Raw genomic sequence first — 16,313 nt, 5'->3', positions numbered from 1 at the left:
ACACAGATGTGGTGCCAGTTCACTTTGTAGTTCATGTAGAACACATCCAGGGATATTGTTGGGTCCCATGGAAGCTGTATTCTTGGCCTTGGACAATGCAGCTTTAACCTGTGCTACAGTAATGCTGGGTGCCTGGCATTTTTCTGGTATTGTGATTGGTACTTGGGGGGGGGGCTAAAGTTGGCACTGAATCTGTCGGCCAGTATGTTGGCAATATATGTTGGCTCAGTATAGGAGGTACCATTGTGCAGTAACTCAGAGCAAATCTGGGTATTGCCATGGAGATTTTTGATATAACTATAGAAGGCTTTGTGGTTGTTTTTAGTGTGTGCCACAATTCTGCCTTCATAGCTGGCTTTAGAGGTTTTGAGGAGGGATCGCAACTTTTTGTTGAGGCTAATAAGGGAGTTTTTCCAGTCTTCAGACTTCACCTTTTTCTGCAACAGTTTCTTCCTTCTGTTGTAGAATTTATTAATGGCAGGGGACCACCAGATTGGCTTTCTTTTTTTGGAGGAGAGCGTCTTGGTTCTGTTGGGTATGGCTAGTTCCATGCATTTATGTATGTGTCACACAGTGCATTGGTGTATGATTTGGCAGTCATGCATCTATTTTCCATTGACATGGGTGCCATGAAGTTAGCCACCTCTGTTTTAAGGAGCCCAAAGTCAGCTTTGGAGAAGTTTTTCATGGTGGCTACCTTTGCAGGGGGTGTGGGTGAGATTTGGATTTCCATGGTGATTAGTTTGTGGTCGGATCTAACCAGGGAGGAATTGACTGTTGGTGTAGAGCAACCATTGCTACCTTTTGGTTTTATTTTTTACAAAGTTTGCATTTTTTGCATTATATTAAACAAACTTTGGTGTTTGAATGAGTGGTGTAACACAGGGACATGGTGGGCCATGTACGCCATCTGTGAAATACTGTGCCCAGTGAGTGATCAATTAAAAAATGCAGACTTTTTTTCCATTTTTATTTCTCTTGCATCTAGTCCATCTCTATCCCAAGATCACAATAACGGGGCACTTTATCAATTGATCAAAGTGCTTTCCTAGCACACACTAGTCAAGTAGGCATATAACTGGAGATTATCAGGAACTTCAGACATGCAAATCTTCACGGATATTTTTCTCTTTGCAGGTGTAGAATTAGCTAAGCATACTCGGTCAGTTAAGTACAGTTTTTATCACCTTTGCAAAACTGTACATAGTTTTTTTTATTTTATCAGTGCAGTTTGGAGAGGTATTTATGTATAAAGTACAGAATCACATATGTAAGGCACCTGTGAGTGTTCATTAGTTTAGAAATTGTATATGTGCCATTTTAAAGATAAAACAGCTACAAATTGTGTGTATATACTCTGAAGGTCATTGTAGAAGCAGCACCGAGCAATTGAGACCATATACAGGTTTTCAAACTGGATGGGAAGTGTTTGGGGTGTGTTTGCACAAAATAAAACATCATGTCTGCACCTCTGTTTACAGGTATGTGTTTTATGTTTAATTCTGGTAGGAAACCAGATAGAACTGTGGGCAGTGAGAAATGTAGGCACTGTTCACAGTGGAATATAGATGTTTTTGGTTGTTTATTTTCTTAATTTATTTTTCCCAAATCTATGCATATGTACTAAGGAGGGTGAGTTCCTTGTAGTAGGACCTTCAGCCATCTGCAGCAGCATACATTTTATTCATTATGTTTTACCACCTTTGGTGATCACAACTGATTGTCAAAAGTGGCTATATGTTTCATGAGGATTGCACACTGTTCCACATAGAAGAGGTGTGTCACACTTCAATTGTAAGTTTTTTTTAACAATTAGCCATAATAAATAATTTTGAATTGCATACACCTCATTTGTCCTTGATTTTACAGAATGGCCATGAATTTCACTCAGATTTCTACCCTATCACTCATAAAATGTTTGATTTTTCTGCTATATCACAGAGGATTACAGTCAGTCAGCAATTTCAGACAGAGTTTCACACTTCTTATTGCTCAGAAAATGCATATTGGTGAAAAATGTTTGTCTATTATTTAAGTGAATTACAGTATGATATAAAAAATGTCCCTGGTTTTTTACCTTTTCTTCCCTTTTATTTTTAGTGTTGTCCTTTATTCTCAAATAGAGATTAAGAGCCATATTTACTCATATTACCTCATCAAAAGAATGTTTTAGCAAGAGTAAAGAAATTCTTAATCATGCTGTGAACTTTCTAGTTAAAGTTGTTAGTAAGTGTCCCAGAATTCCCCATTTTGTCCATGTTTACCATGTTGTGATAGGTAATAAACCACATTTTGTAGATGGAACGTTGAGAGTATGAGAGATGGAAGTTCTTCAGCAGAAGAAAGCAAAAGGCAGGCTGAAGATGAGAATATTAAAGTGATCTTTGCTATAGCTGTGTGTGGACAGATATTACTGCCTGAAAATGTAGTTAAAGCACAATACTGTGATTAGATGTTTAACCTTTCTCTGGAAAAAAATCCTGCTAGACCTGTTGGCAGTGGTTGCAATACATACTGCGCACAGCACAATACACATCTATCTATGTTTTTATTCAATTTTTATTACTGAAAAGGCATCACCATAGTTGAGACTCTCTTGCCCATTTTCCTTAAATGTTATTGGGTTGTGCAAATCACATGATAGCAACATTATCAATGGGCGAGTCAGGAAAATTTCTTCAGTATCTTGAAGCAGTAGAGAGATGTTGTCATATGAAGTTAGAATGGAACTCAGGCCAGAACGACCTTTGTAAATAGACATAGTGAAACGTTTACAAAGCAGTCAGCTGAAATAAATGTGTAGACTTCATTTCTCTTCAGATTAAGAGAAACAAAAGCTAAAAAAACATAAATATATATTGCTGGTATGATTTCAGAACTAACAGAAGAGTTTCTGTATAAAAGTGATCTTTTAATTTTTGGCATATGTGCATATCTTTAGACAAAAAGTAACATTTGGGGGAATTCAATAAAGCCTACATAGAGTGATTTTCCATGTAGGCAGAGTGGCATGGATCTAATATGGAAACCGGCAGCTGTGCAATCCAGGAAACAGACCGGAGGGTGTGCACGAGCATGCAGACACGGAAGTGCCTGTGGCATGCAAATCACCTCATTACCAGGTGAAATCCATGCAAATGAGGGTGTTTGTGATCTAGGAAGCAGATAGGTATCTGTACAAAACCTGTGTTTGTGTCAGACGTGTACATGGAAAATAACCGTGTACAGAAATGTAAAAATTGAACAGGGTCTGTAAAAGCACAATTAGAAGGTCAGACATGTCATGGTAGGCAAAGATATTTGCAAGAATATGCTCTGTGAGTCCAAAAACTAATGCAAAATAATATAAAATAATATATATTTTTAATATCCACATTACGTTTACGTGGCATGCAGCAATTCACAAACATGCCGTTATGCAAAAAAATAAATAAATAAAATGTTTAAAAACTAAAAATAAGACATATGTGAGAATAATGTGTGATAGTGCCCTGCATGCAGTATGTACAATGGTAGATTTTGGTAGTAACTAAGGAGGTAGACCCTGGAATAGTGAAGTATCCAGGTTATGTGCAAGGGTCTGTATGCAAATTAGTTGGGGTTACTGAATAGCAAAAATGGGCCACTGTGTCCACAGATAAAACCCATGTAGCCTCAGAACCAAGTTGGTGTCAGTAGAACAGGTAGCTGACATAAATATGTTTAAGCGGATTGGAGCTCAGTGGCACCCGATTGCGCGGTGTGCCATTCAGCTAAGCAGGGGTGTGTCTAGTACTGCTAAGCTTTGTTTAGCTGCAGGGCACATGTTTTAGCTGGTTTAAGCTATGCTGAGTGTGGCTGTACATGGGAGTGTGTACAGACTGCTGAGCAGAGTTTACACCAGTGCCATGGGTTTGCAGACCACAGTGTTTAGCAGGGAGGCATTTAAAAAAAGAAATAACCTGGGAAAGCCAGTCATGTCTAAATGACTGATAAGCCCTGTTCCACTAACACTGAGTCATTCAAAACCCTAAATGATATACCTGGCAGGTGGAATGCATCATAATCAGCCAATCACACAGGCTGCATCTGCAGCACACCACTATAAAGTATGCATACACCCTACAATCTGATTTTTCACCCATATTCTGCACCATTGGAGTACAGACTTGGGAATTCTAACTGACAGAATGCTAGTGGCTGTTGCTGCTCTGCTACATCTGTATGTGCTAGAGGCTGAGGTCAGTGCTGTTGCTAGTGCTGACAATAGGCCTACACTGAGAAGGAGAAGAGTGCTCAGGACCAGGGTAACCTTCCAGGAGGTACATGAGCTTGAGATTGTAGAGTGCTACAGGGTGGACAGGGACATACTACAAGAACCCACAAGCTTTGCCGCCCTCAACTCAGACCCATAGACAACAGAGGGGAACCCATCCCAGTGGAAACAAAGGTATGTGTAACCCTTAGAATACTAGCTACAGGTACTTTTCAAAGACCAACTGGAGATATGATGGGGGTCTTACAGGCATCTGTAGCCAGGGTACTCCACCAGTTCCTGGCTGTCATGCAAACACAAGCCATTGAGCACATTTATTTACTCCCCACCTCTGAGGAGGTACCAGCAGTGTGCATCTCTTCCACCATGTAGCACACTACCCTGAGGTACTGGGTGCCATAGACTGCACTCATGTGCACATCAAAGCACCACCCAGTGAGAAGCGTAGAGTCAACCTTAAGGGGTATCACTACATCAACTGCCAGGTCTTGAGCATTGCCCAGGGTATTATCATAAGTATGTGTGTTGGCAGCCCTGGCAGTTATCATGACTCTCATAACTGGCATGCATCACAGCTGGGGGGACATCCCATATGCTGGCTATGCACTGGAACTGTGGATGATGACACCCATCAGAAATACACACACCTACTGAAGAACATCATAATGAGGCACACACACAAACTAGGAACATCATAGAGCATGTGTTTGGGCTGCTCAAGTCACAATTTCACTGCCTCTATATAATCTGGTGAAGCTCTGCAGTACTCTCCAGCCACATGTGCACAGATGTTCACAGTATGTGCCCTGCTACATAATATGATCCTGCAGAAACAGCTGTGATAGGATCATCACAGGGAAGGGGTGTACAGCCTTCCACCAGTGCCAAAGTCCCCACAGCCACAGCCACAAGGGGACTTGGATGAGTAACCCCATGAGACTCTCCCTGTAGACAGACATAGGCATGCCCAATATGCCTTGGCCTTGGCAAAGAGGCAATGTATAACACATGTACTGACAACCTAGGGTCCTAGGGACTGACACCTCACTCTGAATCACATACATAGTAAAAGGGATGCCAACCACACCACACAACCTGTACCTTACCATGTATTGGCTGTGTACTATGTGCATCAAAGTCAGCCCTGAATCACTGTTATCTCAACTGCTGCAGTCACAAGGTAAGTCACTCTTCTTTACAACAAATGTATGGGGTACTAGACTATGGTAGTATATGTTTGGACCTGCTGCATGTATGCAAGGGAATAGAGTGGGCTACTGGGCTACCTGCAGAGAACTAACAGCTATGTAGGACAACAGGAACTCTCTGTCCAATACTTGCTGCCCCATAATATGTAGTAGGCCACAAGGCAGCAAAACCCACTGCACTATGCAAAGAAACTGCCAAAGGTGGGGTCATAGGACAGATACATGACTGTCAATGCTAGAGTCCCCTACCCCCAACACAGTAATGTTCCCATACAACTGCAGTAACAGCATGTAACCAAGGTTATAGCAGCAGACCACACAATCCCAGGGCTCTCCCAAACAACCTGGCAACATATCCTATTTCCTCAATATGCAAGGGGCCAAAGTTATGTCTGTCTGCTGTAGATAGTGTCAGGAATTAAACTTCACTTTCTGGTGGCTGGTTTGGCTTAGTGGGCTAAGTATATTAGCATGGTTGATGGTGTTCATGGTTCAAAGCTGGCTGCACCTCAATTTTGCATGTGAGGTACCCCTATGGTAGGCATCCCACATACTATCAATATGTCACTATTTGTTACTGCAAGAAATCTGGACAATTCCAGAGTAAATGGAGGGACAGGGGGCCTCAGCTATGCACATTACACATGCTCTGAGTAACCTAGAGCAGCAGGATGTACAGGCCATCATGTAACTTTGTCAGTACCTACAACAAGTCCGTGGGCACCATGTAGTTGTATATTACCAAAACAACACAACTGTCTGAGTAGCAGAGCATACATATAGGGCAGAATGCTGGACATCCTGCAGAGCATGTAGAGTCATAGGTGTGAAGTCTGTAACCTGTGTGTTGTGTTACATCACGTACCCTAGTCACAGCATACCTACAACTACTTAGAGCAGGAAATATGGACAAAGCCATAAAGAGGAGTGGGACAAAGGCCCACATATAAGGAGAAGGATTAACTAGTGGCCACACAAATGTAGACAGTGCACAGAATAACAGGTCATCCAGTAGCATGTGTCCCTGTTGTGTATGGAGTCAGTAAATCAATTGTCATCAGTTCCTAACATCAAACTATAATGATTTGCCACTGATGTACCACAAAATCACAATGCTGTGTAAAATGCACCAGACATAGGATGCAAAACCCAGTACAGTTGATTACAATCTGTACACACCCTAGGTATGACTCAGATATTATGTGCAACACACAGCTGGGGAATTCCTTGGACATAATATCAGGGAGGTGCTGGACTATTGAATCAGCTGCAGCAGCCAATTGGAGGTAGCACACAAAATCCTGGAGTGGAGTGCAGGTAGGTCTAGCCGGGAGTCACCTTGTAAGTACTGATGGTCACACTGGGCATGTTCCTACACTCAGCTAATTCCGTCCCATATCTGATAGCTCATCTGCTTAAAGAACTGAGATGTGAATATATTAGTGTGCATACAGTCATGTATGTATATGTATCTGTCTATCCCTATCCCCTCAGACAAGATTACCCTTATCTATCAGTATGTTGCACATATATATATATATATATATATATATATATATATATATATATATATATAAAATTATATTTGTGTGTGTATTAATATATATATATATATATATATATAGAGAGAGAGAGAGAGAGAGACGCATAAAGGTGTAGAGTAATGTAGTGCTGCAGCCACTTGTACAACAAATGTAACTAGTGGAGCATGCAAGCAGTACTGTGAGCTGTAGTGTGTAATAGTAGGTAGGCAGGGGTTCTACTCTCACATCACTCACCTTGCGTGTGTGTATATGTATGTGTTTCCCATACAGCAGTGCAAACAGGCCTATGTCTGTGCAATGATCAATTATTTTTTGGCCCTCTGACTATCATCCTCCACAACAGTGGCCTCCTTGTCAACAGCTGCTGATGTCATCCACCTTAACAGCACTGGTGGACACTGTCAGAACATATAAGCTCCATGGCGCATGTGATAAGTATGGAGTACTATAGTATATACTCCTAGATAGGTAGGGGGTCTAATTACTGTGTGTGGGTGTAAATATACCCCCTTGCAGCAATGTGTCAGTCTTGTCTGTCTGTGTGTAATGGTTGTACATTTTCAGGCCCTGTAAATCCTCCATTGTCCTCCTTTACAGGGCCTGCTGATGTCATCCACCTTAGCAGCACTGGCCGACACTGTCAGAACGCATAAGCTCCATGGCGCATGAAATAAGTATGTAGTACTATAGTATATACCCCTAGATAGGTAGAGGGTATAATCTCATAAAGGGCGACACTGCGTGTGCGTGTGTGTGTGTGTGTGTGTGTGTGTGTGTGTGTGTGTGTGTGTGTATGTGTGTGTGCGTGTATGTGTGTAAATCTATCTCCTTGCAGCAGTGTGTCTGTCTTGTCTATGTGTGTACAATGGTTATACATTTTAAGGCCCTGTGAGTAGCTGCTGGCCCTAAATAGCCCACATCTAACTAGGTATAAATGTTATCTGCCACCACCTACATTTGTAGGAACAGAACATCCAGGTGACACGTATCAAAGGTAAGATGCATTATGATGGGTATGCATGCAGGATTATGCTGTCTGCCCCCATTGCCCCTGACACACTGTTCTACACATACACACCTAGGTTACCGAGCACATATACAGCCATTCCTTACTGATGTCATATTTCTGTTTGCAATCATGCCATCCTGAGGTGCTGTACTGCCACCAAGTCTCCACAGCATAGACCTCTGCAACAGAAACATACAAAGGTCTGAGAGACACCTGTCAGTCTGCAACACCATCACTAGTCTAACATCATGCAACAATGGTACAAACACTTTGAAGTGTACTCATGACAAACCCCAGCATGCAGCACTTTTCATGGCATAACACAACCACACTACATGTCATGAAATGTACTATAGTCACCCCTGTGCATCAGACACACATTTCCATGTCCCTGCATTGATGGTATGGAATGCAGGGATGTGGCACAGGTATCATCACATGCACAGGGTGTGTTGTGGGCATGCCAGAGGCCTAGGCTGTGCCAAACACTTGACATCATGTGTGGGAGTCAGGAAGGGGTGCTGTTCAGCTAGGCCATGGAGAGGTGCCATGTGTGTCTGTTGGTGACCTGTAAGTGACAGTGATTGTATGAGTGTGTGCATGTACACAGTCAAGCCATGTGCTAGCCCTACACATGGGTATGTTGGACAGCTGTGGGCTGTACATGGTAAAATGGACAGTTTACCATCTCCGGCCACAAACATGGGAACTGCCACTGCCAGGAGTGGCACTGGCACCACCATACCCTGTATAAGAAGCTGTACTAGTTGCCGATGGTGACTGGTGTCTGCTGGGTCCATGTCCCTCATGGGACCCCTTAGGACCAAGTGCCCATGTCCTGCCATGCCGTGATGTGGATAGCACCCTCCCTTCTGTAGTGCTGGAGGTACTACCACTATGGGAGCATGAGTGTGCACAGCAACTGTCTGTCCACTATATCAATGAAATGATGCATGGCATCACCAATGTGGCGGAGGGAGTCACAGATGTCAGACAGTGATGCATCCATGATCCTGAGCATCTGTCTGGTGTTGCATTTGGAATGTGCCATTGCCTCCATGACAGACCAAAACATGTGTCAGGTGACTCATGATGTGGCACCTGTGACAGGTGGTGGATGAGCAGCAGTCCTGCTTTGAGCACCCCTGTCAATCTGTCTGTGTGGGACTTTGACAGCTCTTGGGCTATGGCCAGTGTTTACACTCACTGATGCCATTATCGCCATACTCTCCTGTTCGATTCTGCCACACTCTGACTGTCCGATATCTGTGGCCACAGGAAACTGGGTATGTGTAGACTGACTGTGTGCAGGGACAAAGTGGGGAGGAAGTGGGATGTTAACCCATGGGAGAGATTCAGCCCCCAACAACCCCCACCATCATCAGAGTCTGATGAGACACTGACTTCAGGTTGTGAGGGGGACAAACTTCAACCCCCATGGTCACCTGTGAAGAGGAAAACAAAAAAAGTACATTACTACCTGCACTATTATGTATGGTGATCCACACACACACACACACACACACACACACACACACACACACACACATACAGGTGAGGTGCCACAACTGCAGTACGCATACCACATCTTATTTCTGATCCCATGCACAACATACAAGCAGACTACAACATACACAAACAAGACAGGCCAAGTAAACCACATGCACTGCAGCTACGTCAGGTTAATGTTGCCACTACTATACACATGTGTGATAAAATGATATGTCAGTGTGTGTGACAAACCTACACCTAAAACACAGTGCACCTGTCTTCAGCATGTTATTGCCCCTGTTTAGAAGACTGCATTGATCTTCACAAAAATAAGTGCAAATATGATACAGATCCTACACATACACTACTGTGATTACCGATTCAATGCATTTCAGTTAACCCCTCTGAGAATGAAGATACAAGTAGTGTACTCTGAACAAGCATATCAGTTGAGTATACAGCAAAATGGCAGCCCTTATCATTGTCAGGACATATATGATCCCTGCAAAATCAGTATTACACTCACTGGGTATAGGACATTGGACTCCGGCCACACCTGCTGAACCTATGGAAATGTGGGGGAGAGGTATTGTCAGCAATAACAAATGTGGCATTGTTACAAGATCAAATATACATATTGCAACATGTATAGTAGGTACTGTGATACTGTTTGCATTGCTGACATTCTGAGTATGTGTGCACAAGTGTACATTACAAACAACCATCCCAATGCAGATTGACCTGGCATCCGTGTACTGGTATGCAGAGGCTTCCACAATGACTGATACAGTATTACAGTGACGAACACAGAATGCTTACCTGGATGCTTCTCTGCAGTGGATGCTGTGGCACCCACCTCCACAATGTATGGGGTGATGGATGCTTGGGAGCTGGTGGTTGATCCCAGGTTCACCAGGAATTTGTCTGTGGCTGAGAGTGGTTCTGCTGGTGTAGGCCCTCTACCAGTGGCAGCACAGTGCCTGGCCACAGCAGTGGCCCTTTGCCATGCAGCATTTATCATGTCCATCACCCTGTGACAGACCTGCTCATAGCTTCTGTCCTGTAGCCCTACGTGGTTGACTGCTGTGATAAGGTCACCCCAATCTGCAGAACAATGCTAATGATTCTGGTGAGTCCTGGAGAGCAGAATGTCATGATGCAGTCTGAGGCCATTCAGGATCACATCATTTGCCGCAGCTGAAAATGGCAGGTGCCTCCAGCTATACATCCTTTCTGAAAGAAAAGAATAGGGGAACACATCACAGGGCCACATACATTGCTGTCCACTATGTACACACCCTGCACATCCAAATTGGCCTGCACTATCACAGCTACCTCCTACTTCATACCCCACCATCTATCAGCACATTATGTATGTGGCTATCAGTAACATAGTAGTAATACTGGTTATGTCCCCATGTGCTGTGATGGAGTGTGCTGAATGTCTACACTCCCATCAATGCCATCTACTGTGTTGTGTCCCCTATGGCCAACATCCCAGTACCATGTCAGACATCCACTGTTCTACAAATAGGTATGTGTTATTACGAGTATATGGGGATAGTACAGCAAAATCCATTTGCCACAATGACAGACAGCAATGCAAATGTGCTGTAGGGTATCTTCTCTGTAGATGTCATACTTCTCCAGTACACAAATGTTTGCAGAATGTGTACATGTGCCTGATAAATGTGGTCCCTTTGCCAGAAACATGTGGATGTCTGGCAAACAGTTGGACAATAATTGTTGGTTGTTGTTAGAATGTGGAGAATCTGGCTGTCACATGCCAGAACCCTCAGAAAACATTTTTGCTACAGTAATATTTGTTACTGTATTAATGCCCTTACTTTGCATGATCAGTATGTATACTCTGTCAATGAAGTTGGGCCTGTGTACCCCCACTACTAATGGCTATAGCCTGCAGTCCTGCTGTATGGGGTTGTCAGGTATGGTAACCATAACTGTCAAGTGACAAGGTATGAATGTCAACAAAACAGTGACCAACCCAGAGTACATCAGAGACAGTCAGGGACACTGGTACAATGTCTGAAGTATTCCTGTGTGACATTCACAGACTGGGAAGAGCTGAATGATAGTACATCATGTGATATGCCATCTGTGTCCACCATTACGCACTGTCACTATGTCTAGCACACAATCCAGTGGCATTCATACAGGAGTCGACCATTGTAGGAGGGAGTGAGAGGGTCACAGCTGTGATCTATGTCACAGAAAGGAATGCCTGTAGCATTTGGATAGCAGGCTATCAGCAACATGTCATTTCCAGGGATGTGCAGGATGAGTGTAGGAAAGGACCATAGCTCTCCATTTCTTGTACAGCAACAGCTGTGCAGGTTGTACAGGATTTGGAATTTGGAGTCTCTGAGGGCAACATAACTTGTGTTAATTCATGTATTGATTACGTGTGTCCATTAGACATGGGTGCAAAATGGAGAGCTATGTATGGGACAATATTTTTTTGGGACAGATGCCTTTGGATGGGGAGGGTGTTGTGGAATCAGAGAGCCATGTTCCACCAGATGGCAGTAGTGAGAATGAGCTCCCCACCCATGAGCAGTCAACAATGCTCCTTCACTGTCCCAAAGGTGGCTGTGCTTGGGACTGGGCGCCGGGGCCACCTTGCCCCTCCAGGTTAGCCAGTCTGCCCTCAATCCAGCACAGGTGATCCTTGTAGTCACAATTCATCTTCCTAGACATCATCCCCGGTAGCTGTTGCTGGGTGACAACCCCCCTCCACCCTCGCTCCCAGCTGAGATGGGCTCCATCCCCTGAGGTGGTTCCATCCATAGGTGGTTCAGGGCCAGCAGAGGGGGCAGCACCAGGTTGGGTCCCAGACATGTTGAGACCCAGTACCACGGTCAGCTGAGGTAGGGTAGGTGGATCGCCAGGAACCAGGCAACCCAGTTGAGATATGGTGTTGAGGTATTTCAAAGTGTATAGGTTAGTAATAAACAGAACATTTAGTTAATTATAACAGCATGCCAGAACATTGCAAATAACCCAGTAACATCACATTGTATAGCATATGGGCCCTCTTCAAGGGAAATCTTGATCAGTGGATAGGAAATAAAAAGTTCACCCTTGGGATCACTCTAGTGGCACTACTTGATAGAGGCACTGGGAACTAACATCAGGCAGCATGATGCCAGGGCACTTCTATGGGCTAGGCGTGTAAAGGCTCCAGGGCCATTAGCCTAGTACACACCTATGAACCTATGAACACAACAATAAGTGAGATAACAGTCATTAAAGTAACAGCATGCTAGTAAGAGTTACAGCATAAGGTCAGCAACATAGGTAATTCAACAAGGTATGTTAGTATGCAACCATTGTAATACATAATATTAAAACACAAGGCCTAACATTACATTTTGAGAACAACATATGTTAATAGTAAATCATAACCAATGTATAACAATAATAAATTATGATGCAGATAAGGGGTCGTTAGGAGAGAGAAATAGAGCCTATTAATACCAGTATAGGCTATATTGTTTGCAACAGTACTCTTATGCACTCTATAGGTCTGCCCTTACTTTATGTATACATGTGCCCTATAGCATCTGTAGCATGTACATACCTCTCAAGCTATCCACATGGGACAGTACGCACCAAACTTTAACACCTACAGGTACACAACTACAGGGGCTATTACATGTCAGGGGGACATATATGACTACCAAGGTGTACTGCGGACTGATGTAGTGTGACTGTGCTATTCACATAACTCATGTCCATGATAGATCTGTGACTGAGGGATTAGGCAACAGTGATCACAGTCCGTGACAGAGTGACACTTGAGAGACATGTATTGTGCACAGTACAGAGAGTTTATGACTGTTATGCCATCCTTGGCAGATATGGGGTGAGACTATCAGGAGACATTCACAGATACAACAGGCATACAGCCACACCAAGATTACACATTTTATTTATTGTATTAACTTTTATTAGTATTGTACATGTTGCCTTTATTTTCTGAGGTCTTAGCACATTTCTGAGCAATCCTGCTAACACTCTGTTACATCTGAACATACAAAGTATTAACCCATTCTAACAGCTACTACAGCCATTTATTTAACTGTAATTCTTGCGGGGAGAACATCTGTTAACAATACATAAGTATTCAATAATATTTACTTGTACTTGTCGCTGGACTTGAACCCCAGTCTGTGTGTGACAAAATATACATCAGATCTAGCATTTATCAATCTGAGCTACTGAGCCACTGCTGCATATTGATTGACTGATATTTGCCTAGAGCTCACCTGCTAACAAAATATGAACTGGTAATAGAAGTTGATTGTTATACAAGACTGTCCAAACAGTTGAACACACATGCATGAGATTCATGCATGACAGAGATAGTAGGTCAACTGTACATTAATACATAGAATGCAGGTGTACACTATATACCCCTAGTGGGTGGAAATATCTGTGATGTGTACAAACCATATTGGAGTGCTGGATTGGCTACCTGACCTATATACAGTTGCAGATGGTATATTTGCAGTCCACAGCTATTACAGTTTCATACATGTCTGCATCAGCATACCTCAGAGCAGAAATGCATATAGCTGAAATGCAATGGCTAACACAAGACAATCCTGATATACACAATGTACCTTGGCCATTCCTTTTATTCCTTCAGATCTTAGTGCAGAACAACTATCATAATGCATTATATCTTGTAGTACAGCTCCAAATCTACAGTTTAGCAGAACACTCTTTATTAGCTAATCTTCAGACACTTAGTGGTATTGTGTGTGTCATTAGTTCACAGCAGGTATAATACTCAATTTCATGAACAAAAGCCCAAAATACACACATATTACAAAATGTATCTTTATTAGGGGTGACTTCATGCAGTGATTGGCATATTTTTCCAGTCATTATTGCAGTACAGTTCATATAATGCAGGTGTTGCAATACAGCTATAATGTCACACTTAATGCAGTAGACGCTTTACTTCCTTAACATTCTCAGGTTTCATGATTTCATCCTTGTTGAACTATACCTGGCATTACTCACTTATTGCAGTCCAGCTCTATGACCACATTCATTGCAGTACAATCAAAACTGTATATACCTAATGGCAGTTAATACCTTACTCCTTTTTGCTTATGTGGCTATAGATCACAAGTTAAATCTGTACTCAACACAGTCACGGCACAACCTGGCCAGGCACCCTGCATGGGCCTCAAGGTTGCGAGCTCTCTCCTCTGCAGTTGTAGGGAGAGAGGTACACCATTATGCATACCTGTCTATCATACATTCAGATTAGGTATTGGTAAACAATGCAAACAACACTTACAAACTTGGGAGCATTCGCATCTCTAGCATCCTGGATTCAGTCATCCAGAAGTACCCTCTTCCATTGCTTCAGATCATCAAAATGATGACAGACCTGCTGACCTGTGTGGGGGATACCTGTAGCACTGGTGAGATCTTGTGCCAGCCGGTCTCAGGCTTCTGACTTGTACTTGGATCCCTGGTACTGGCCCTGCAGCAGCTGGACATCATGGTATTTTACAAGGAGTCCAACCATGGCCCTGGACTCCAGAATGCCCTACCATTGCCCCAGGAATCGTGCACACTCTCCCAACTCCTGCCATAGTTCTTGAAAAGTTCAAACTCTAACAGGTTATGGCTGTATTTCCACCTGTTTCCTTATATAAACATGTTTTCCTGCCGTTTACTGACATTGGGCAATTTTTAAAATTCAGAGCTTCACTTAGCACAGAGCAAACATGCTGAGCTCAGCCGAGTACTGCTTAAACTGGCAATGCTTAGCAGTGCACAAATCAGCTTAGCTGGGCTGAGCACTGCTTAAACGGGCATTGCTAAGCAGTGTTAAAACATTCCTTGTCTAAGTAGTGCTTGGCAGAGCTTAGCTGTGTTTAGCAGAGCTTAGCTGAGCACAGCAAAGCAGGATTTAAAATTAATTGGTATAATTTGTATTTCCAAAGTAAATACTTACTAATTTGTCTCTGTATTATTCGAAACCTGCACATACAGCTGTCACTCTAACCATTTGGCAACATGGACATGTAGAAACCTGCTATTCTTTTACATATACCTCTCTGCTACATTTAAGCACAGCCAAGCGCAGCATTGTGCTGTACAACCCCCCTCAGCTATGCTTAAATTTGACCTTTGCATTCATAATTAAATGTATCCATTTTCTATTTTTAGATGTTTGGCACATGTCCATTGCTGCACAACACACTGCACAAACACAAAACAAAAAAAAAAATTAACTTTTTATTACATATGCCTACATTGATATCCACCACATTGACAGTGCAGGAAGTGTGTCACTCATCTCCGTACACAGTAATGTACTCCCTACACTGATCCAATAACCATATAATACAGCTCTCCCTCAGTAATGTGCATTCATTACTATGCATGACGCACTACCGAGGGGGTTCCTCATACACGGCCATGATACCTTCTGTGTAGGCTTTACACTATATGCTTACCTGGATTTTATTAAAAACCTAGGATAATTTTTTTTATTATTCATTATAATTCATGATGGCTGCTCATTTGTCTTCTTTGAAGATAGGAGCCCTGTCCAATTGTATTTTATGAGTGGCACAGTGGTGCAGTGTATAGTGTTGTTGCCTCATTACAAGGTGTTCTCTGTTTTGATTCCTGGATTGTGTCCCTTCTGTGCAAATTCTACCATCCTCTCTGTGCTCATGTGGATTTTCTATGGGTGGTCCAGTTTTTTCCCATACTACAAAGACATACAGTAGGTGAACTGGACACTCTAAATT

The sequence above is a fragment of the Protopterus annectens genome, chromosome 2.part0, assembly GCF_019279795.1.
Source record: "Protopterus annectens isolate FY-2018-M chromosome 2.part0, PAN1.0, whole genome shotgun sequence".
NCBI lineage: Eukaryota > Metazoa > Chordata > Ceratodontiformes > Protopteridae > Protopterus > Protopterus annectens.
This window is presented reverse-complemented; position numbering follows the sequence as displayed.